This window comes from Nyctereutes procyonoides, unplaced genomic scaffold (assembly GCF_905146905.1).
Source record: "Nyctereutes procyonoides isolate TBG_1078 unplaced genomic scaffold, NYPRO_anot_genome, whole genome shotgun sequence".
Taxonomy (NCBI): domain Eukaryota; kingdom Metazoa; phylum Chordata; class Mammalia; order Carnivora; family Canidae; genus Nyctereutes; species Nyctereutes procyonoides.
Genome location: NW_026575020.1, coordinates 53,359,380 through 53,383,653, shown reverse-complemented (window position 1 = coordinate 53,383,653; position 24,274 = coordinate 53,359,380).

Genomic DNA, 24,274 nt, shown 5'->3' with positions numbered 1-24,274 from the left:
CAGCTGTGCACGCCCAGAGGTACAGGCCAATGCGGCCGGTCGCCGGCCTTTGTAGGCACCTGCTGGTGCGACTCAGCTGGCTCCCGGCCACCTAACATGTTCCCGCTGTGTGCGAGCCGAGGGGGACACGTAGGAAGTGGGAGCTGAATCGCCCCAGTTGAAGCGATTTCGTTTCTGACTGCGATGATTCAGCCTCTGTTCCAATAGATTAATAAGTCACAATCCTGCAGCCTCTCCTTCCTCGTCCTCCTCCAGGTACAGACAGGCACTCACCATCCCGCGGCCAGTTTTAGCAGGAGGGAAGGGAGACAGCAAACACCGACGACGGTTTTCTCCATGGGCTGTGCTGCCTGCCTTGCACTGGCCGTTCTGTTGTCTGACTTCCAAATCCACCCGTTAAAAGTTCAAGTCCAGAGGCTGTTTGGCAGGTAGGGTGAGCCCTAGGGATAGGTGAGTGACCCGGGAAAGAAACCATCAGCAGAGGTAGCGGTCAGCTGCAGGTTTCCATCCGGGCTACAGTGTGTCTTGGGGTACCTGCTGCCGGGGTGGGGATCAGGACTTTTCGTTGGATTTGTCTCTTTCTGAGATGTTGGTTATGATGGGGCTTGCATCCCTCATGCGGGAGCTTAGGAGCTAGACAGCATTTTAGCCAGCGGTTGCCTTATGTTCCAAGCCATCTGGGAGCCAGCTTCTCTTTAGACTCCTGTGTGTAGGGTGGAGGGGCTGGGGCAGGTAGCTCACTAGCAGGGGGACGCCCCTGCTGGTGGGTGGCTGGGAGAGGTGGAGTGGTGAGAGTCCCAGGAGGGCAGAGTGGTGATGAGCCAGTATGGGAGGTATGCGCAAGGCGCGCAGTTCATGCAGCAATACCTGTTGTCATCTCCAGTTTAAAACCGGTGACCCGGCTGGTTTCTGGGGAAAAAGAAGATTGACCGAGTGCCCACTCCGCACTCTGATTTCTTCCCTTGTGATCATGTTATCTTTTCGAAGGTCTTGAACGTGTGCGTGTGTGTTTTAAAAGGCATCAGTTTTGTAACCTACACAAGAAATGGACTGCTGGCTTTCGATGCCCCGATTCCCCCCCACCCCCTGCCTGACAATGACCCCAATGGCATGATGCTTGCTTTGGTTTTATTCCTATTTTAGTATGAGTACGATACCAGCAGAAGCAGACTGCTCCCGGAAGATGAGGATCATCGCTTCCTTCAAGGCAGCTTGGGTGGTTAGTTGGCACCCCTCTGTGTGATTGCTGGTTTGCAACCTCAGGAGTTCCCGGGGTGACCTCTGAAACTGGCCCCTGTACACAGAGGGCAAAGAAGGATTGAAGAAATTGGCAGGTCACTGGTGGGCAGGTGGCGGTTTTAGGAAGCAAGAGAATTTACCTAGGAGGCCTGTCTTAGGCACTGCAAGACGAGGACGTCTCTGCACCCATGGCCAAAATCTTAAAGTTTCTACAGAGGCTTTAAAGGCCAGATGGGCTCAGTAATACATTATTCTCTCAAGGCTGCATCCTTGAAGTGGCTCCTAGTATGGGAACAATGGGTGGAGCGTACATTCCAAGGACAGCGGAGGAAGATCGGGGGCCTTCAGTCGCCGGAGGCCACCTTGCATGTCAACCAGACAGTAGTAACCTCCTCTCGGTGACCCACCTCCTCCAACAATGTTCTTTATCTCAGAGATGGAATACAGTGAAATGCCCCTTCCTGTCCTTTTCTTGTGACGTCTCCTCTCTCTTGCCTAAGCCAGGTTGGGTCCTGGAAAAAATACTGGCCCGATCCACTTCAGGCGCACCTGTCTCTTCTGCAGGGCCCAGTGAATGGGGACTGAATAGCATTGACCTTGACAGCAGAAAACGTGTAATCAAGAATGATTGTTGATTTTGTCTAGATAATGTACACCTCCCCCTCCCTGCTTTGAATGCCTCGAAAGACCTGTTTGGCTTTGCTGCCACCTGTACTCAGCAGCCACCCTGGAGGCTCTGGTTCCCTGTTTGACTCCTCATGGCTATTCTTTTGACTCTCCCCCACCACACACACACACACACACACTTGCTGGATGAAGTCTGCCCTGCCACACCTGGGGCTGCCTCTACTTCTCTGCCACGCTCAGTCAGTAACTAAGTAACCCAACCTTGAGCCAGAAAAATAGAGGCGGTAGGGAGGAGATAACCCTGGCACTGGCTTGTTTGATATCTTTAAAGCAATTAAATAATAGCCTTCCCTCTGTCAGCACTTATCAGAGAGACAATAGACAACAGGAAATAAGAACAGAAGCAGGACAAAGGGTCAGCCGGGTGCTCAGCCTGTAGTTGGGGAGATGCTACTCCGTTTGCTGTTTGGGTGAGAAGTTTATGGCATATGAATATGACCCAAGTAGGTCACTTATGCCTCTTAGTGGCTTTAGTAAGTTAAATGGGGGGTGGGGGAGGATTGTCCCTCTGCAATCATTTTAGTGGACGGATTTGTCTCGCTATGAAGCCTAAAGGGGAGGTGGGATCCCTGAGACAAGACTTGGACCTCGCTGGGAGTGGTGGATGCCAATCCAAGCATACGGTATGGTTTTTATTATCTCCGTGGGAATGCCCGAGGATGCAGCTTGCTATTTCCACTGATGCAGAGGGATCAACGCTCCTGTTGTGTGGAACACACCGATGTGCAGAGGAGGAGGAGGAGGAGGTCCTGGGCATGATGATCATATTATCCCGACTCCCAGGAGAGACCCTCCTGTTTTCAGCTGTTTCTGTCCCTTGTCCCCACTAAGCAACTGCATTTTTTTCCCAAAGCTGAAATGTCAGCTTCCGTATCCTGTCTCTGAGATGGCATCTTCTACCTGGCGGCACAGAAAGTCCCTTCCAACATCATGGTCCTGACATTTAGTTTGTGGAAGATACAGAAGGTGGTCACCAGGTTTCTTCAAAAAAAAAAAAAATCTAGCCATTTGGTAGAGTGCGTTTAGGGGTACAGATACGGAAGGGGTTAGCTTGAGGACCAGTCTTCATTTCTCTCTCCCCCACCCCTTGACGGGCATGGCCTGACTTGACACGTCACCCTTTTTCTTTATTAACATCCTCAATCCACACGGAATACAGCACCTGAGTGAGTGAGCAGGTGTTAGAACCTGGGTGGAAGCCCCTGCAAATAAGCGTAGAATCAGGGATCGTGGTTAGAAGCGACCACGACTTAGACATTCTTTTTCTCTCCATCTCCCCCGTTTTGACAGAAATGTACCCAAACAGAATCCTGGACCCAGAAGGGAGGTTAGAAATTCTCAAGTTTCTAGCCCACCTCCCATCATTATACAGGGGAAGACACCGGGCCCCGAGAGGCTCAGTGACTTGTCCCGGCTCACCCTGCTAGACAGTGGCCAAGCCAAGATGCAAATTAGCTCTTCTGGGTCACAGACCCACACCCCTTCCACAGGCACGCCACCCCGCAGGGCGTGTGGGAGCTGGAGGAGACGGTTCCCCAGCCCTTCCCTTCCCATCAGGCGGTTATCCCTGCTGCTCTTGCCCTGCCCAGCCTCCTCTTTTCCAGTCCCTTGGCAACAGGGTTGCAAGACATGTGGCCACCCTGCTCTGTGGTGTTTTTTTTTTTTTTTTTTTTTTTTCCAGAATGTTTCCTAGAGCACTGATTCTGTTCAATCCTCTGTAGGAAAAAGAGAGCACAAGTCTGGAAAATGCTTCTCCTTGTCTTAAAGACCCACCATGCTTATTAATAGCACTCGTAGGGAACATTTCTTAAGTACTCATTATGTGCATGGGGGGCTGAGGGTCTCGTACATTCTTTATCTCATTTAATCCTCTCAGCTTTTGAGGTACCTAACATCATCATCATTATTAACACTGTTATTTTGAGAAGCTTTGCAGTGAAGGAGGCTATTTGTCTTAAACTCAGTGTTTCCTTGAGTTATGCAGCCGTGAGAACTTGCCGTGGGAATAGTTTTTAACACTAACTCAGTGTTCACTGTGTGCCAGGCACTGTACGTAGACACCTTGTACTTACTCATTTATCCTCACTCATTTATCCTCTCTGAAACCCTATGAAGCACATCGCCATTATTACTATCCCCCTTGGTGAACAGAGCAACCGAGGTCCGGAGAGGTTAAGCAACGTGCCCGAGGCCACACAGCTCCCGAGGGACAGAGCTTAACCATCTGCCCCCCCGCCCCCCAGGTAGCAGTGCTGAGGCATGATTACGCAAGGCCACACATGTTGGAGAAGGGGCTCCTTCCCATCTGTAATCACCCTCAGAGGCTGACTAAGGTGAGAGAGGGATTTCTTCTCCCCCCATGAATAGCCTTAGTTGTTTTAAGCTCTTTGTCCCTTCAGTGTGCCCCTGAACCTCACGATGGGTGTTGGTGAATTCTGGACTGCATCCGAGTTCTCTGAGGCCCTGACAAGCATCCAGCCCTCCCAGAACCCCTTCTTCTTCCCCCTTCCAGACACAGCCAGCTGCCAACAAGTATCCGGCCCTCTCCTGCTGCATGACGTGCCTCCCCATGCTGAACTGCCCCATCAGGCTGCTCCCTGGGCAGGTCTTTCCCTGCAAAGAGGAGCTGCCTTTAGGGTTGGATTTATCGACTCACAGAAGCCCTGTGAGTGGGCTCAGGGAACACCTAGTTCAGGGCTTCACAACCCGGCTGCACACCAGAGTCACCCAAGGAGTCCTAAAAACTAAAGATACCCTGGCTTCATCTGATTTAATGGAGCTGGAAGGGGCCCAGATCATTTTTCAAGGTTCCCTAGGTGATTTTAATGTCAGTTAGAGCTGAGGACTATCTGTGGATAGTACAACCTTCTCATTTCACAGGTTAGAAGAACTTTGGATGATCAGGGGTGGGGCGTGGAAAGTCTGTCCTGGGTCAGACAACACCCCACTCAGTCTCTTTATTCCAGGGCCACTGTGGACTCACAGCCCACCCCACAAGCCCAGGAACCCTGTTATGTGTCTAGAGGGAGCACTGGGCGGGGCCTGTGCAGGCTGGGGCCTGGGAGCCTCTGCCCTACTGGCAGATGGGACCGCAGCTGTCCCTCTCATAAGGAAAAGCCAACGTTGGGTGGCAAATGCCCTCATCTCAGAGGAGATATTGGAGTGAGATGGGGGGGCAGCACCTCAGTTCCCTTTGGCAAGCGTCCATTTGCAGACGCACCGTCTCTTGTAGGGATGGGCATTTCGCAGCTATGAGAGGCGGGCAGCAATTTCATAAATGGGCCAGAACCAGCCACTGGGTCTCAGTGGTTTCGTTTTTCTTAAGAGCAGGGGAGATCAGAGCCAGATTTCATCCTGGCCACGGTGCTAGAATCACTGCACTGAATCACACTGTTCTTTCTGGCATGTTCTTTCCCGGGGTCTGTGCACCTGTGAGTCCCCAGGGACCTTGCTGGAGAATCCCACTGGGTCCTTTCTCCACGGGTCACTCTCACCGGCCCTGGACATTCCCTTTGTCCTTTCCTCCCTGCTCTTGTGGCTAAAATGATAGTTCATCCTGCATGGGACATAGAGTATTTGCATTTGAAAAGGATTTTGGGGGGTGGGGCCCAGGTCCACAGGAGAGGCTCTCCGAGTGGAGACACTGGCCTGATGTTGGCAGAGGAGTCTTCGCTCCTAGTGTCTCTGATGGCAGAGCCCTAGCTCCCTCTCCTAAGCTCAGGGATTTCTGCTGCCCAAGGGCCTCTGTTCCCCCAAGAAGCAAGAACCACTGCGGGAGTTAATCCAGTAAGTGCAGTTAATAGAGTTACATCCTGTTTCCAGAAAGGCTGCAGTTCCTCTGCTGGCCTCAGGGTGGGGTGAGCGCACAGAAGTCACCTCCCCATCTGGTCTTGGCAGCCCGAAGGCACCAGGCCTTGCAGGATGGGGCCCCAAAGCCCACCCCCCTCACTTTTCTTTGCCCCCCCCACCTGCCCCACTCCTCCCATCCCCCCCCACCGTCTCCAATCCGGGGATGGGATGCAGCCTGTGGGGTGGCCACAGCTTCTTGCAGCCTTGGGTGGGCTTCCAGGAGGAGGAGGCAGTGAGGGCCAAGGCAGGCTGTGCACGGGGAATTAAAGCCAAATGGGTTTGGGAAAGGATCTTGAAGAGCTGTCTCGGGAGCTCAGTGCCTGTTCTTGGGCTGTGTGCGGGAGCCCCAGATGAGGCTGTCACTGAGCAACACAAAAGTTTCTGCAAGGCAAAGAAGACAGATTTTCCTTCCTTTCCGCAGGCAGTGTCTCCATAATGACCCATGGGCATTGACAGGGGTCTCAGCTGCAAGGGCGTGAGGGGCTTCGCTGAGCCAGGTGAGGCCCCAGTGATGAGACTTGGCCACTTTCCAGAAGTTGAGAGTTGACCGAGGGCTTCTCCCCTGTGTGGGGGAGCCGGCCTGTTGGTTGTGTTTGCTGATCCCACCGGCTGCCAGTCCCAAGCGTGGTGCCTGTCTGCCCTTCAGAGCTGTGCAGATGGCTGGACTGGAGAGGGGGACTGGGGGTTCCCATGTCCCCACACGACATCGTGTGTACCACCGCCCTTCGCTCCCACAGCCCCCAGAGGCTGCTTCTGCCCCCCTCCCTCTCCCCCACCTTCCCTCTTCCACCCCACTCTCCTGCAGCCAGATCTCTCCTCTGACAGATTGTCCCTGTGGCTGCCGCCAAAAACTAATTTCTCAGTGCCACTTCAGACACTCAATCTTTTTCCCTGGCAAGACCCTTTTATTAGAAGTTGTGAAGCGTGACAGTTCCTGGGTTTTGTTTCTAGCCTGCTGGAACACGGAACCCTTTTGAGTAACTGGAGTCAGAGTTCAGGAGGTGTCTTCGTCGCTGGTAGAGTTGGGCAAGCGCATGGGGCGGGAGAGCCCGAGCCCGGCCAGACCCAGCTGGTGACGGGGGACGTAGGATTTGGACTCACCTCAGGATGCTACAGAAGGACTCACTTTAGGGCTCTTTCCATAATGAATTCACTTAAACAGAACTTCAGGATTTTTTCCCCCCATTCAACTCTTCTATGTATACACGATGTACACAAATTTTAAGTTACTTATCAAAATAGGGCTGGTTGCAAATATCAGATCATCCCTAAATAAATAAATAATGATTTGGCATCAGCGAGTCTATTCTAAACGTTGTGCTTTGAGCTCCAAAGTGAATTTCCAAAGAAGAGTTCCAAAAATGACTTGGCAGTGGTGATACTGAGTGCGTTATCTAGTTTTCCAAGAGGGGCACCTCTCAGGGCCGTCAGATTGTCAGACTGTTCAGGAATAGCCAATACTCACTTTGGTGTTCGGCTCTGATGTGGTTGGCAAAAGAAACAAACCCATAATATGAAAAGGCGCTGGTAATGTGATCGTGCTTCTGAAGATCGTACCTGTCCGAGAACGTGCTACACAGATACACACCTTCATTCACTTGTTCATCCGTCCGTCCATCCATCCAATAAACAAGAGAGCTGGTCAGAGGAAAGGGGAGGAAGAGGGTTTTCCCAGCTCTGTGATGGGACTTCTGACTGTGTCCTCTATTGCTCAGGGACCTCAGAAGCCCCCACCTAAGGCCCTAACTCCTTAGCAAGCGCTCAGAAAGCATGCAGGGCAATAATTGCATGCGAGGCGCCTCTGTGGGCCTTTTGGAAATCAGATATTTTTTTCATGGTTTCTTATATCCCACACAGGAGAGGGGCTAAAAGGGTTGTCATCTCAAAAACCGTCTTTGTCTCCGTTCTTGGCGTGTTGCCACGAAGCTGGCAGTCCATCAAAAAGCAATTAGTGGTGCATGACTTAACGAGCATCTGATGCATTTCTTCAGTGGGGTAGGAGGGCAGCGCCGCAGCCCTGAGTAGCAGAGGCTGCCTAGTGGGCTGGAGTTACTCATCCTGGGTAATTTCTTCCAAAATGATATCATTGCCTATAATTTGAGGTCCAGAGAGGAAAAGATAAACTGACAAAATATGCTGATCCTTAGTTCCAGCTGATAGAAGGGTTTGTTCGGCCAGTAAAATCTTTTTATTTTAAATTTAATTTTTATCGGGGATCCCTGGGTGGCTCAGCGGTTGAGCGTCTGCCTTTAGCTCGGGGCGTGACCCTGGAGTCCCGGGATCAAGTCCCACGTCGGGCTCCCTGCATGGAGCCTGCTTCTCCCTCTGCCTGTGTCTCTGCCTCTCTCTCTGTGTCTCTCATGAATAAATAAATAAAATCTTTTAAAAAAATAAATTTAATTTTTATCAAGTTCTATATGTACATGGTCAATAAGTCAAATAGTGGGAGGAAGCTTCTAGAATGGAATAGCAGATCGCTGCTCCATCCTTTTCCATTTCTGATACACCGCCTAAGGGCGAACACTGTCAATCAATCTTTTTTTTTTCTAGTTATTTACCTCCATGTTTATAAATGACACATTCACACTTCTATTTCTTGATTTCTCTGTTTTAGATTTTTTTGGCCTCCTACGAGGAAAGACCCCCAACCCAACCACTTATACAATGAATTTCCCTCCCCACGCTCCTCTTGGTATAGTTACCATCCTTTTGGTCAAATCAGTGGCCAGTGTTTGCATGGTTATAACTATGTAAATATTACTTAAAGCTGATCCAAGCACTATTCTCTGCTGGTCTCTTCTGTCTTGTAGAGCCTGTGTTTTCCCTGGAGTTAATGATTACCTGTTAAAAAAAAAAAAGATGAAAAAAAAAAACATGCTTAATTTTCCATGTTACTGTCCGTAACTCATCCTCAAATTCTGGCAGAAGCGGAAGTCTTCTCTCAACGTATCCAGCCTGTTGGTTTCATTTTTGGCTTGGAGGCATCCTTCCTGGATCTCTTGGTCCTTCTGCTCTGTCTGGACCAATTGTCCTCCACATCGACTGTGTGGCTCACATGTGGGGACTTCTCTTCCCCATCATCCTGAGGCTCTACCTTCTTGCTTTCCAGTGTTAGTTCTTTGTTCCCTCTTGCTCACTCTGTGTCTGGATTGCATCTTTGTTATACTGGAGCAGCTCCTCCAGGAGCTTCTTCTTTTTTCAAAGATTTTATTTATTTATTTATTTATTTATTTATTTATTTATTTATTCATTAGAGACACAGAAAGAGAGAGGCAGGGACACAGGCAGAGGGAGAAGCAGGCTCCATGCAGGGAGCCTGACGTGGGACTCGATCCCAGACCTCCAGGATCACGCCCTGAGCCAAAGGCAGATGCCCAACCGCTGAGCCACCCAGGGGTCCCCATCCTCTAGGAGCTTCTTGAGAAAAAGCATGTGGTATCCACCCTCTAAGACAACCCCCAAGAATCCACATCTCCTGGCCCCCTTCCACGTTGTACTAGGATCGGTCTCTGTGACCAACAGACTATGACAAAAGTGACGACATGCTACTCCAGAGGTTGGGGGGTGGGGTACAAGACACTGTGGCTTCTGTCTTGATGACTGGCTTGCCTTCCCCTCCTCTCCTTCATTCCTCTCCCCTCCTCCTCCTTCCTCTTTTCTTCCTCTTCCTCTGCTCGTTCTTTCTGAGGAAACCCAGTTGCCGTGTCACGAGCTGTCCTTTGTGATGAGTGAGCTTGGATGTATATCTTCCAGCTCCAGTCAAGCCTCAGATGACCGTGGCTTCCCTGATACCTTCAATGCCCCCTCATGGGAAACCTCCCCACCCCCCTGCGTCCCCAGTACCATCCACTCAGTACTAAGCCACTCTCAAATTCCTGACTTGCAGAAAGTATGTGACAATAAATGTGTGTCGTTCTGAGCCACTAAAATTTGGGTGATTTGTTTTGTGGCAGTAGATAGGACAGTGGCAAATTTTTCAGATACGCTGATTATCTAAAAACGTCCTAATTTTGCCCTCACTTTCAACAGATGATCTGACTGTGTGTAGAATTCTGTTCTACGGTTGGAAGTCCCCTTCTCTTAGAATTTTGAAGGCAGTCACATATTGTGTCCTGGCTTCCAGGGTGGATGCTGATGTGCCCAGCTTTTCCCCAAATCTGGTTTGTATCGTCTCTTCATTACAGGTGTTCTGACATTTCATGAGGTTATGCTTTGGTGTAAACCACGTCTGTTTTTTTCCATTTGTTGGGTCTGGCCTCAATTCAGCGGGCCTCTTTAATCTGAAAGCTCATGCTCCTTGTTTTTGAAAGATGCTGTTACATTCATTTTTTGGGAAAATATTCCACTTCTGTTGTCACTGGTCTCCCTTTCTGGAGCTTCTATTTTACAAATAGACTATTTCTCCAATTCCCTTGGTATTTCTCTATTTCCCATCCCTTGCTGTTTTCGTTTTCTGACTGATCTTTTATCTTCTAACCCTCCTGCTGAATCTTTTATTTCAACTATTATATTTTTAATTTCTAGGAAATTGTCCTATTCTCTAAACATGCTCTATTTCATAGCCTTCTGTTCATGGTTCATGGGTGCAATATTTTGCCCTCAAGTTTCTGAGGATTTTATTTATTTTTAGTTTTTTTTCTACTTCTAGCTTATTTGTTTCACTCACATGCCTTTCCTTAGTTGTTATTATCTGTGTTTCAAGGCTTTCTGTTTTATATTTTGAGTGAAGCATTAAAATGCCTATTGAAGGCGCTCTGTGCACAGGGCTGTCAAGTGGTGGATTTCCTTAGAATTCTCGGGTGGAGGAGACAAGGTCACCTGGCTGAGGAACACACCTAATCTGTAGATTGTTTGTTAGCCTGCCAGCTTTCTGGAAAGATCTCAAGCTGGATCTTAAGGGCTTTATAAGCCTGGCTACCAAGCTCTTAGAGCCATGCAGGAGAAGATGGTTGAGGATTTCACTAAGCATTCAGACATTCGTTTAGTTTCCCTGTTGGCAGTATATTGTACCACAATCCTGACCTTTCCGTGGGGCCTGCATCCCCAAATCCAGAGCCTGGTTCTTTCAGCCACTTCCCAGAGTAAATGTCATCATTTTTTTTTTTAAACTGGGATAGAGGAAGCTGTAGAGTCATGGGGAAAGGACCAAAGGTTCCGAGCACTTTTTAAAAAAATTGAGCTATAATTGACATAACATTGCATTAGTTTCAGGTGTACAATATGATGATTCACTATCTGGAGATATTGCAAAATCACCACCACCATAAGTTGAGCTAACATCCATCACATACATAGCTACAACAAAATGTTTTTTTTTTGTGATGTCTAAACACTTCTTATAAAGTCATTCAACCATTCTCTTCTTTCTAACTCTGCCTGGATCCTCCATTTCCTGGTCTTTCTGGATATCAACAGCTTGAATTGGCTTTCTTTCTGGTCAGTTTTACCCATTCAAGGTCACAGTTCATTTTCTCTATCCTAGAGAGTCAGTTACCTCCCTGGTCCCTTTCCAACTTCCTTTTTTTTTTTTTTTTTTTTTTTTTTGTATTTTCTTGTGCATTGTCATTTCTGCTGTGTTTCTCTTTACAAACGTTTGCTTTTTAAAATTTCTTTACTGTCACTTTAGAGCAATCCAGAAGGGAAGGGGAAAACTGCATGTGTTTAATCTGCCATATTTGACCAGATGCCTTCACCGGTAGTTTGCACTAGAGTTTTGTTCATTTGCTTGTTTGGTTTTATTTTGTTTATCTATGTGAATGTTTTTCGTTTTTGCCTGTTTGATTTTTTTTTTTTTTTTAACCAGCTAAGTATCAGTGACTTGGTTAGCTTCAGACTTGGTTATCTATGTGGTTCACTGAATGTTACTGATCATGGATCAACTCACTGCTTGGTCCTCAGGCATTGGGATGACTTGCTGCCCACTCCATTCTACATTCATTCATCTGGTACTAGTAGGGATGGTGGCCAATAAAGCCTCCAGCCTGGAGAGGAACTATTTTGGTGTCCATGGTGCTTTTTCCCTCTGGACTGACTTAGCTTCTGATGGACATATCCTTTGCTGGCGTTGGTTGGGACTATGACTAGCAAAGTGGGGTGGCTCCCTCAGATTTGAGAAAATGTAACTTTTTTCTAGTTACATTTTTTTTCTAGTTACATTTTTTTCTAGTTACATTTTTTTCTGCCTCCACATGGCAGGCAGTTGTCAACTGGTCTTCAGGGCCAAAGGGTATAATTGACCACTGCCTACTTCTTGAATTCTTTTCCTTGAACTGTCCTTCAAGCTAGCTACCTTTTCCTGTTTCCTTTCTCCTGACTCTCTGATCCTCATCTGCCCATCTATTCATTCAACCAATACTTTTGAGCATGTGCTATGTGTCAGGTCCTGTCTGAATAAGACACAAACACTGGCATGATGTCGTTTTCACAGAGACAATGGTGCCTATGCTATGCATGTCATGCTTAGGAGTTTGCATTTTATGCTGAAGGAAATGGGGGTTGTTGGGGATTCTATGAGGAGTGTAATGTCATCATTTTCTCCTTTCATGGAGACAATTGGGCTGAGTATGGAAGACTGGATCAAAGGTTGATGACACTAGTTGGGGGAGAGGGTACCAGAAAAGTCTGTTGGGGGGATTCAGGACAGAGCTGTTGAGGGCTTGAACTATAGTGAATGATGTGAAACCAGGGCTACAGAGGAGAGAGTTAAGAGGGAAGACTTTGGAGAGCTAGAGACTTATGGGGTTTAGGGAATGAGGGAGCAGAGGTGGGGGTGCAGTGGGGAGATGAGGATCCCAGGTTTCTGGTTTCAGATTAGTTACTGGACGAGGAAGAGAGGAGGAGAGCACAGTGGGGACGCCGAAAATGAGTTCCACTTTGGTTGTATTCAGTTTGAATGCCTATGGGACACCTGGAGGAAGTGCACAGTGAATAGTTTGATCTGTGAGTCTAGATACCTTGGGAGAAAGAAACTGAGCTAGATATTTAATTTGAGAGTTAATCTCTAAGGTGATAGTCAGAAGTGGTGGAGTAAATGAGGTCAACCAGAGAGAATATAGGGATGAGAAGAGAAGAGAATGGGAAATGCCAATGTTTAAGAGACAAGTCCTTCAGGAGAAAGAGAGGGATGGAGGAATGGAGGGAGGGAGAGAGAGAGGGCAGGAATGCAGAGAGAGAAAAGCAGGAAATGAGCCCGATCATTGTCTTGGATAGCAAGAAGAGAGAATCTCCCAGGTAGGGAGGGCTAAGGAAGTACAGTTATGAAGAGGAGAATTGAAAGATGAATGTTGGATTGAACCCCAGGAAGTCATTGGTGCCTTTGGAGGTGGTGTGGGCAGAAGGCAGATGACAGCTTGTTGAGGAGGGAGGAGACGTGGATGGAAAGGTGGTAGAGACGGCAGGTGCGTTCAGTTCTTTCAGCACCTTAGTTGGGAAGAAGAAAGCATCTGGCTGAAACAAATGTTGTTGTTGTTGTTGTTTTTAAAAGGTGTTAAATGTTATTAGATATAACAGGAGAGAGAGGGAGAGGGAGACTGAAGAGATGGGAAGAAGGATGGGTCCAAATAGTAAATGGGACTTCTCTTGCATTGTTTGGAGAAGCTCATACATACAGAAGTGACTGCAGGCATTAGAGGTATGTGGGTGTGAGTGTGGATGCAGGGTGCATATGGAAGAAGCAGAAAGAATATGAGAGAGGTTTATTTTTCTTTTTGTCCAAGAATCATCCATATAACATTTTTTGGAGTATTTTCTCAGTCCCAAACACTGTATTTCTTACTGGAGATAAGGAAATGAAAAACACACCCGGTCTTAGGGAGCTGTCTAGTGGGGCAGTCTGATGTCAACAGACAAGTGTGCAAGATGTTGGGGGAAATCTCACCTCTGGAGTGGGGTGGGGGTCAGGAAGCCTGCACCAGGTGACTGTGGTGCCTACCCTGGAGCGGGGTCTGAAAGCATGAGAATTTTCCAAGTGGACAAATGGGGAAGCACATGCCCCTTGGCCATGCAGTTTAACCATAAATATTTATTAAGCACCTGTACGTATTATGCACCACATGTGGCACACTGGACGTAAAGGCAGATGAGATGCTACTCCCACTGAGCAGTGTACCGCATCTGGTGGAGGAGATATACAGATGGTTTCCATGTAATGTGCTAAATGTTCGGGCAGTAGAGCGGGTGTCCTTTGGGGAGACAGAATGTCGTTTGGTGTAGAAGGGACATAGAGTATGGGAGAGGAAAGGCAGGCAGGGCTAAGGTCAAGGTTTGGAAGGTTTAAAGGGTCTTAGGTACTATCATATAGTGGATTGGCTCCTTGGATTGACTGTAGATTGTGGGTCAGAGTCCTTTTTTTATATATGGTCTGGCCATTGTCTATTTGCCTATTCAATCTCTCACATGTGAAGATGAGGTCCTCAAGGTGAGTCCTAAATTCAGTATGACCTGTGTCCTTATGAGAAGAGACACAGAGACACAGACATGCAGGGAGAAGGGAGATGGTGGAGGCAGAGATTGGGGTGATGCATCTTACAAGCCAAGGAGCGCCAAGATAGCGGGCCACACCAGGAGCTAGAAGAGACAAGGAAGGATCGTTCCCTAGAGCCTTTGGAGGGATCATGTTCCTGCCAGCACCTTAATTTCAGACTTACAGCCTCCAGAACCACGAGAAAATACATTTCTTTGGCTTTAAGCCACCAGTTTGTGGTACTTGTGAATGGCAGCCCTAGGAAGCTGATATGGGTATCCAAGGGCATGTTACCTGGGGAGAGTCAGAGTCTCTCGGGTGTGTGGTCTGTGGGCCACCTGCTTCAGACTTAACCAGGGGGCTTCCTGAGGATGTTGATTCCAGGCCCTTTGCACATACCTTTGGAACCGGAATCTCTGGAGAGAAGGCTGGAGAACCTGGATTATAGCAAGATTCCTGAGTGCTTCTGATGCTCACTGAAGTTCTAGACCGTGTTCACGGGGCGTCAGGAAAGGGCTTGGGGGAAGGGAGAAACACCATCAGACTGTGCCCAAGAAAGCTCATCTATCTTTCTTACAGGACAAGCAATCTGTTTCAACAAATATCCTACAAGGAATACAAGAGCAAGATGGAGGGGGAATCTGTAGATTAAAAATGTCTGAGAAGATATATCGACGGATTTAGTGGTTAGTAAGTGACAGAACCAGGCCGGGCTGTCCCTGAAGCACCCACACCAGTCCTCCGAGAAGCCTCTCTGACCTGCCAGGACAGAAATGCTCTCCTTTTGTGTGCGGAGCAAGGGTTGCTCCTGGGTCCTTCTCAACAGGCTGTTTCTTGGGTCTTTGTCCATCCGCTAGTCCTCAAACATCAGTGTGTGCGAGAACGGCCTGGGACGCTGGCCCAGACCTAACTGAGTGGATGGGGAGGGGCCCAAGAATCTGCATTTAAATCATCTCCCCAAGTGATTTCTCTGAGGTCGGCCAGTTCCTGGTCTATAGTAAGCAGTGGGCACTGGGTGGGGGAGCCACGCTTGCATCGGTTCCCATCTGTGGGTGAGGTGCAAGATGCCTTTCCACCCAGTCCTGCTTCCATAGCTTGCCACCTGTCTGTTTGAGTTGTAAGAAAGCACCACAGCGAGTGTGTGTGTGGGGTGGAGTGGGGTGGGGGGGGCGGGTTCACTTAAACAACAGACATTTATTGTCTCACAGCTCTGGAGGCTGGAAAGTCGAAGATCAATGTGTTGGCAGGTTTGGTGTCTGGTGAGGACTCTTCAGGCTCCATACAGACAGTGGCCTTCTTGCTGTGTCATCAGAGAGAGAGAATGAGAGAGAGAGAGAGCCCATCTTTCTTGTGTGTCTTCTTATTCTTTTTTATTTTATTTTATTTTTTATTTATTTATGATAGTCACAGAGAGAGAGAGAGAGAGAGGCAGAGACACAGGCAGAGGAAGAAGCAGGGTCCATGCACCGGGAGCCTGACGTGGGATTTGATCCCGGGTCTCCAGGATCGCGCCCTGGGTCAAAGGCAGGCACCAAACCGCGGAGCCACCCAAGCGTCCCTTGTGTGTCTTCTTATAAGGGCACTGGTCCCATTCCCTAATCACCTCCCAAAGACCCTCCCTCCTAATACCATCATGCTGGCTGTTAGGAGTTAAATGTAGATTTGAGAGACACACAACATTGAGTCCCTAGTACCACTCCAGGTGGGAATGAAGCTTTGGGCCATTTTTGGGGGGTGGGGTGGGTTGGGAGAGGTGGTGGGAAAAACCAGTCCTATATATATGTTCGTACTTGCCCTCCTTCCAGCCCCGCCTCCTGCTCATACTCACTTCCCTGTTTCCTCACAGGAGCACATCTCTTCTTGAAAAAAAAAAAATCAAATTACTATTATTTTTTAAATATAAAAGAATTGCGTGTTCAATGAAAATACCCTGAAAATGCAGAAAAGCAGAGTAAAAAAAACTCAAGCAGAAAAAAAAAAAATAAACCCTAGCTATCCTCTTATCCAGACCCAGCCTCTGCAGAAATGCCACGTGTGGCCTTCCAGTCTTTTCTGTACGTGGTGTGGCTTCACAGAAACACACCCTCTTCTTCCAAGCGCCTCCAGCAGCTCGGTTTCCCCAGCCTCCCCACTCTCCTCAGCACCCCACTCGCTTCTCCAGAATTCAGACCCATCTGTGCCACCCGCCGGCAGCCTGCTCCCCCGCTTCTTTGCTCCTTCCCTAGGAATCACTGTCTTTGGGGGACACGTTGCAAGCTGATAATGCCAAGTGCTTGGCCTACAGCACCTAATACACCATCTTCCCTTCTCCTGTCCTCCTCCTTGGTGCCCATCTAAGGAGGAGGAGAGAGGACATCTCCTCCACTAATACTTAAAATTTTGTAATAGCAAGTGAAAGGGTCTAAGACCCAAATATCCCCTCTGCTAATTGAGAATTAAGGATCTCTGCAAGGGGTTTCCCTCTGTCTCTCTCTGTCTCTGTCTCTCTCTTTTTAGGGCAGAGATGTCCTCTTGAAGTCTATAGACAGGCTGTGTCCAATCTCTTGTTGAAAGCACAGAGGCTGGCCCTCACCCCCTGCAGTCTTCGTGTCTCACGTTGCCAAGAGTCACCAGATCACAGCGACTGGAGAGAGTTATGGTTTTATTTGGGGGTAATAAACACGAGCTGCTTCGGAACCGAATCCTGTTTCCATGCAAATGTAGTTTGTAATAAAAACCTGCCAGGACAGAAGTATGAGGGCTGCTCTTCCCAGCATATTGCTCCCTTTGACGGAACATTCTTCAGAGTTATCCTGGGAGTGATCACAGCGGCTGTCAAAAAGGTTCCCATCTCAAGGGTTGGGGTGTTAGGCCACTGCTGGTGAATTATGAAGTGTGGGGAGGCAGGAAGCTGGCCGGGGCCGGTAGGGATTGCAGAATGAAAGGCAGACTGCTGGCCCTCTTGCTTTCTCGGCATTGTCTGCAAAGCCACATTTTATTTTATTTATTTATTTTTAAAGATTTTATTTACTTATTCATGAGAGATAGAGAGAGAGGCAGAGACACAGGCAGAGGGAGGAACAGGCTCCATGCAGGGAGCCTGATGCGGGACTCGATCCCAGGTCTCCAGGATCAGGCCCTGGGCCCAAGGCAGGCGCTAAACCTCTGAGCCACCCAGCCACCCAGGGATCCCAAAGCCATATTTTAAAGTTGGATTTATATTCCTACGTTTCAGAGTCCTTCCAGAACTTGCACAATGAGTGCTTTCCAGACCCTCCAAAGTGAAGTGCACAGAGACTGGGGGCAGGAGGAGAGGATGCAAATTCTGCTTAGTCCCCTCCGCACCTCCCCCAGTGATGTTGCTTTAGGCGCAGAAGCCCAGCAGATCCTCAAAGCAACACGGGGACTCTCCCCGAGGGACAGGAAGGCCCCGTCCTGCTCCTGAGAGGTCACTGCCTGCCTTCGGGTCTCCCGGCTGACTACGCTGCCATCAGAGCCAACAGCTCTCTTCCCATGCTCCTGCTCACTTCTGATCCTAATAGAGCCGAGAGAGAGAGAGAGAGAGAGAGAGAGAGAGAGAGAGAGAGAGACAAGGTTATCCCAGAGGTACAGAGAGGTTCTTCTCTCAAAGCAAGGGCCCCAGCTCGAGCTGGCACCAGATGAGCGTTTTCAGGAAGCAGAGCAGACAGCGGACAAGACCCCCTCAAGGGCTCTGAGAGGTCAGAGGTGCTCCTGGAGGAGGGCAGTGCCCAGGAAGAGGGGGGCAGAGCCTGGTGGGGTGACGGCAAACAGATGGCCCAGACGTCACTTCAACATCATCTTCCTGACCAGCTGTCACTAGGAAAATGCGCCCCAGGCTGGAAAGAGGCCAAATGAGGAGAGGAGAGAAATTCAACATCCAGAACTTATTTGTTTTTACTTCTTCCCCCACCCCCACTGCCGGGTGATGGTGGTCTTCATGGGGTGTAGACAGCGGCAAGAGAATTCCAAGTCGAGCAGGTGTTGGCTTGCTGGGCTCTGGGGGTTGGGTCTCCAGTCGGGGGTTCGCCTGCCCCCACCCCTCCCCGCCGCACTCACTGTGGGGTCATCGCCTCTGGTCCATGGTGCTAGGCTGCTGTTTGTATATGCAAGCGCTGGCCACGTGTCCAGCCAGCAGATGACTGCAGGACCCGAAGGGTCACAATAGCATTGCCAGGCAACACTTGAGGACTTTCCCACACATCTGAATTCAGCTGTTAAGCTCCTTGCAAAGCCCCATCTCTGCCCAGCGTGCTGCACGCCAGTGTCTGTGCCAGGTCAGACACAGTGCCTCCCCCACTCCCTGCACTGATCACAGGGGATGTAGTCAGAAGCACTTTGACTGACAGGGTGATTATTGTCGCCGAGTACCGTGTGTGATATATGTGGTACGTGTTCGAATCAATAATTTTGGTGGATCATGGTCACAAGTTCAGAATATTTTTACAAACTTTTTCGAAAAAGATTTTGTCTTTGGACTTTTTAAAAATTTAATTAATTAATTAATTAATTTTCATAGATTTTATTTATTTATTCATGAAAGACACTGAGAGAGAGAGAGAGAGAGAGAGGGAGAGAGAGAGAGACAGAGACAGAGACAGAGACACAGGCAGAGGGAGAAGCAGACTCCCTGCGGGGAGCTTGATGTAGGACTTGATCCCAGGACCCTGGGATCACGACCTGAGCCAAAGGCAGATGCTCAACCATTGAGCCACCCAGGGGTTCCTTGACTTTAAAAAAAATAATAATTTCCTCCCTATTTAAAAACTTCTGATTAAAAATAATTTTTTTTGGCAAATAATTTCTGCTCTGTGCTATTGGTATTTATATTTGGAAACCCTTAGGTGTTCAGTAATGGAGGCTTGATGAAATGTGCCATTTTTATAAAAATAACTACATCCAAAAAAAAAAAAAACCTACATCCATGCATGAACAAAACTCTGAAATAACAGCCAGGGTCTTGGAAGCTTATTTTATGCCAGGTGCCTGCTCAGGATTTGGTGGGTCTTATTTCATTTAATCCATACAAATCTTGTGAGGGAAGGGACATTAATATTCTCTTTTAATAATAAATGGGAAATGGAGGGCACGGAAGTTAAGGGACTTACCTAAGTTTGTGGGGGTTTTAGTTCAGACAGTTGAAACCTAGAGTGTGGGCTTGAAGCCACTGTCTTCAAGCTCATGCTACTTGTCACTGGGCTGTGAGATTGGAGACATTTTTACATTTGTCTTGTTGTCTTCATTTTCTTAGTTTTAGCATGCACACATCTGCTTCCACTATAGGGAAAAATACCCCCAAATACATATAAATATTTTAAAACAGAGTCTGGGGGCACCTGGGTGGCTCAGTTGGTTAAGCATCAGACTCTTTTTTTTTAATTTTTAAATTTTTATTTTTCTAATTTATTTATTTTTTAAATTTTTATTATTTTTTTAAGCATCGGACTCTTGATCTCAGCTCAGGTCTTCATCTCTGGCTTGTGAGTTCAAGTCCCACCTTGGACTCCACCCTGGGTGTGGAGCCTACTTAAAAAAAAGTCTGAAGTTTTTGGACCTGTGGAGTTTAAAAATTTCCAACCCACTTTCATCCAGTTATTCATACGTCATTGTTTTGGTAGTGCTTCATCAGTTTTAAAAATTTGCCAAGTTGTTGCAATAACCAAGTATGTTTTTATATCTTACCATGGTATGCATCTCACTTTGTCATATACCCTAATTTGTTTTAAGGACATTAGTCTTTTTGTGACTTTTTGCTGTTCTGTATACAGAGCTGGAAATAATGGACTGGAAATAGATTAGAAGCAAAAAACCACAAAGTGAGAAAAAATGGAAGTATCGAAGAAAATGAAATGTCATAAAGTATCATAAAAGTACTCCAAGGTGTTCTAGAATTGCTAATACTGGGGAAGACATTGGGCAGTAATTTGCATAAGATCGTTATCCTGAAAAAAATTATATTCGTATATATCCAAATCACATTGAAATGGATACTTGTTTTTGTGGTTGCCCAACATGGGAACTGTTTTGTGTATGGGGACTTTCCCACTTTATAAGACAGAGCTCGCCTCTGGAATAACCAGATTTGGGACTTTGTTGGGACTGGGGCATGCGTGCCATGATATGGGAAATGCTAATCCTATGCACCTACACGTGGCTTTGGATGAGAAGTCGGTAATTGAAACAAACAGGGACCGTGCTGAATCCATTCTTGTTAGGGTGGTAGCAACAACAGCGATTATGTCCAGGTTCTAGAATGTTCTGGAAATGGTTCCAGGGGTCTTCTGGTGATATAGATGGCAGTGTCCAACCCCTGGGGGTTGCAGTGTGGCTGTCCTCACTGGGTTAGTTCTATAATGTAATTATTTGATTGTATCTGTCTGTTTAATCTTTGTTCCTCCTGAGGATTTTGCCAACAACTCAATAACCATTTAATAAAATTTATTTCTGTTTAAATAAATCAGAGTTAGTTTCTATTACATGCAAATAAAAACTCTGATGGATACACACATGCTACCATTTACTTCCATATATTTGCCATGTATACTTTAATCTAATTCTTTCTTTATACAATAAAATGATAACAGGGCCAGGAAATACATTAAGGACCAAGGAGTTTTTCAGAATTTTGGAGCCTTAAAAATTAATACAAGATATTTGCATGATTTATAATTTATGAGTGATTTAAGCTTAAGGTTTTATGGAAGTCACTGAAAGCTATTCTAGAGGGATCTTGTTTCTTTTAGCTAATAAATTGGGTCATATATTGAAAGTTTCCAAGAGCCGTGAAGGTTGGAATGAAAACATTATTTATAATGAATCTCGTCATTTTCCCAAGTGGTGGTTCATTTACATAATAGTGGGAGTTTTGTGATGAAGTCTTTTGATTTTCTATGTTGTTGCAATGCCAGCTCATTTAGTCCAATACCATATTATTAATAACTCATCTTTGCACACCATTGAAATCTCAGTATCTGGGGGATATCCAAGAAAAAGAAAATATTCTTTTCCCAGCTATCCTTTCCTTCTCTGACAAAAGCATAAAATTACATTTAGATGTACTTAGGTCAAGGATTTTGTGAGGGGCTTTCTCTTTCTTTTCTTTTCTTTTCTTTCCCATGATCTTATTGGGGTTTTACATGAGGTTACTCAGGGGAGGAAGTTCACGGGCTAGATCTGGAATGCAGAAAGTTGTTCATCTATGCAGCAAGCATTCTTTCAACAGACTTTCCCTGACTCTTCCTCCGAGGCCTCAGCACCTCCCTGCTCTAGGTGCTCAGGTCAGGCATAACATGATTAAGTGCAACTCCAAGAAATAAAAACCCCAAAGAACAGTGGTTTCAATTAGGTAGAGAAAGGTCTCCAAGGAGTCCAGGGCTAATATTATGTCCCACAGTATTAATGTCCCAGTCTTCTGTCTTATTGCTAAGCTCAGGCTGCTTTCATCCCTGAAGTCCCTTGCGATCCAAGAGAGTTGATACAGCGACAGCCATTGCATTGCATTTCCACCAGCAGGAAAGAGGAAACTTTCTCCTTTCAGGATTCTTCCAGGTTAGAGCATAGTCACATGAATTTGCATAGCTGCAAGGGATCCTGGGAAATGTAGTCTTTTTCCCAGGTGGCCATGTTCCCAGCTAAGAATTGAGTGTTTTTTTTTTGTTGTTGTTGTTTTTAAGATTTTATTTATTTATTTATTTATTTATTTATTTATTTATTTATTTATTTATTTATTTATTTATTTATTTATTTAAGAGGGTAGGGGCAGAGGGAGAGGGAGAGAGAGAATCCCAAGCAGGACCATGCTCAGCACAAAGCCCAGCAGGCTCAATCTCACGACCACAAGATGGTGACCTGAGCTGAAATCGAGAGTCCAACTCGTAACCAACTGAGCCATTCAGGTACCCCAGAATTGAGGTTTCTTTAACTGAGGATACAGAGGAGAAAGGATTCCTAGAAGATAGCTAAACAATTCTAAAGAACAGGATAATTTTTTTTTCCCTGAGGAAGGAAATCAGCATGTCTACTTGTTGACTGCCATGCAATGTACTAAATGTGCTAATAGTGATGTAGTCAAAGGGCTATGGGAAGGCAGGAAGGGAGAGGAAGCATGGAATAGTGTAGAGGCCCATGGGACCTGACCTTCTGGGCCTAAATTTATTTTGACATCTCCTAGGTGTGTGACCTCAGGCAAGTTCTTCACCCCCGACCCCTGCTTCCTAGCATTGCTACATAAAATACAAGACACCTGGTGTCCCAATACTCTGTACATGCTTATACTAAAAAAATTATTTGTCTGAAATTGAAAGTTTACTGGGAGTCCTGTATTTTTATTTGCTATATTTAGCCACCCCATTACCCCTTCCCTATCTGTAAAATAGAAGTTATTCAACTCTGTAAACAAATATATATTCCCTGGGAGTTTACTATATGCTGCATACTATTTTAGAAATGGTGATAAAACTGACATGATGGGGTCATTAGAGGATTAGACAAGAAAGCTCATGTAAAGATTTGAGGTGACTTAGTTGGCAATTTCTCATCAACTGCTTTGGCACAGCTCTTTTATTTCTCTCTGTCTCTCTCTGCTCTGCATTGTTTGATGTTCTGTGCTCTCTCATCCTTATTTGCAAACTCCCGAGTTCCAGGGCTGCAGAGCACAGTCCATGAGAAACAGCCCTTCCAAGTTCAATAGCAGCAGAGTTCCTTGGCATTTCCTAAGAGGTAGACCCTACCAATCTTTCAAGTCTTTGAATGAAGAGTAAGTTTTAAACCTCCCTTCTAAATCCTCACCACCATCTCTCTCTCTCTCTCTCTCTCTCTCTCTCTCTGGCCATCCACTGAGGGAGCCTGTAGAGCCTCCCCTGGTCTGACCATAAAACTGTCAGCCCACTGTATGGCTTTGCCAGGAATGACCTCAAAAGGTACCATGGTGGGCAGAGGGAGCAGAAGGAGGGAGAGAAGCCCTGCTTCAAGATACTTGGAATATTGGGTCTCTCCTTGACATTCCAATTGAAGAAAGGATTGCTTGACTGAATAAAAGGAAAACTTAAAGCCTCTGTTCTAGATGAAGGGTTAACGATCTGGTTGGTGTTTATGAATACATTTCAAGGCATCAGGTATCTCCCAAATTTATATGCAAAATTGGGATGTTTATATATGTTTGCACCGTTCTGGAGAGCGCATCCATAATTTCTGTCAGCTTTTCAAAGGAGTCTCTCTACCTAAAGAAGTTTAAGTGATCATTTTTAGGGAGAGCTCCTACCTCTTATTTGCATTTCAAATTTTTCCGGACCCTGTGGGTCGTGGCCCATTCCTTTGGAGCTCGGCTCCCTATAGATCATTTCTGAGTTCACCTCTGCCTCACTACTTTGCAGTCCATGGGGTGGTGGAGAGTGCTCTGGGAGTGTGGATGCATCTTAACATCAGCCTGAGTCATGCTTGATTAGCAAGATAAATCTGCTTGGGGAATGCAGGGAGATGGGCGACTCCTATTGGCATCTGAAACCAATTATAAATCTTTTGCGTTAACTGCAGCGTGGGATTTTCTGGGCCATTGCGTGCACAGTTGGGAGTTGGCCGCCCTAGGAAGTGGAACAGCGGAGCAAACAATAGGGAGCAGGGGACTTGTTGGTCTTGGAATAAGGAGTGAAGCATATACCCTTTCCTACCATAGCACACTATTTTCTTTCCCTAGAGCAGAGGTCAGCCAGTTCTGTCAATGATCAAAGAGTAAATGCGTTCAGCTTTGTGGGCCATGTTGTTGCAACTACTCCACTCTTATGCTGTTGCAGAAGTGGCCACAGAAAACATGTAAGTGACCATGGCTGTGTTCCAATAAGATTTTATTTAAAAGAACAGGCAGTGACCAGACTTGGCCGGTGACCTGTCATTTGCCCACCCTTGAACTAAAGTTTATGAGAGCCCCGTTTACCCTTGCTTCCTCCCTTCCTTTGGAAGTTTCAAATAGTGCGGGTTAGCATGCCACCATGGCTCCCACTCAGGTCCTCCTGGGTCCCTTTGCCCTCTAGGAGAGATCCATGTTGA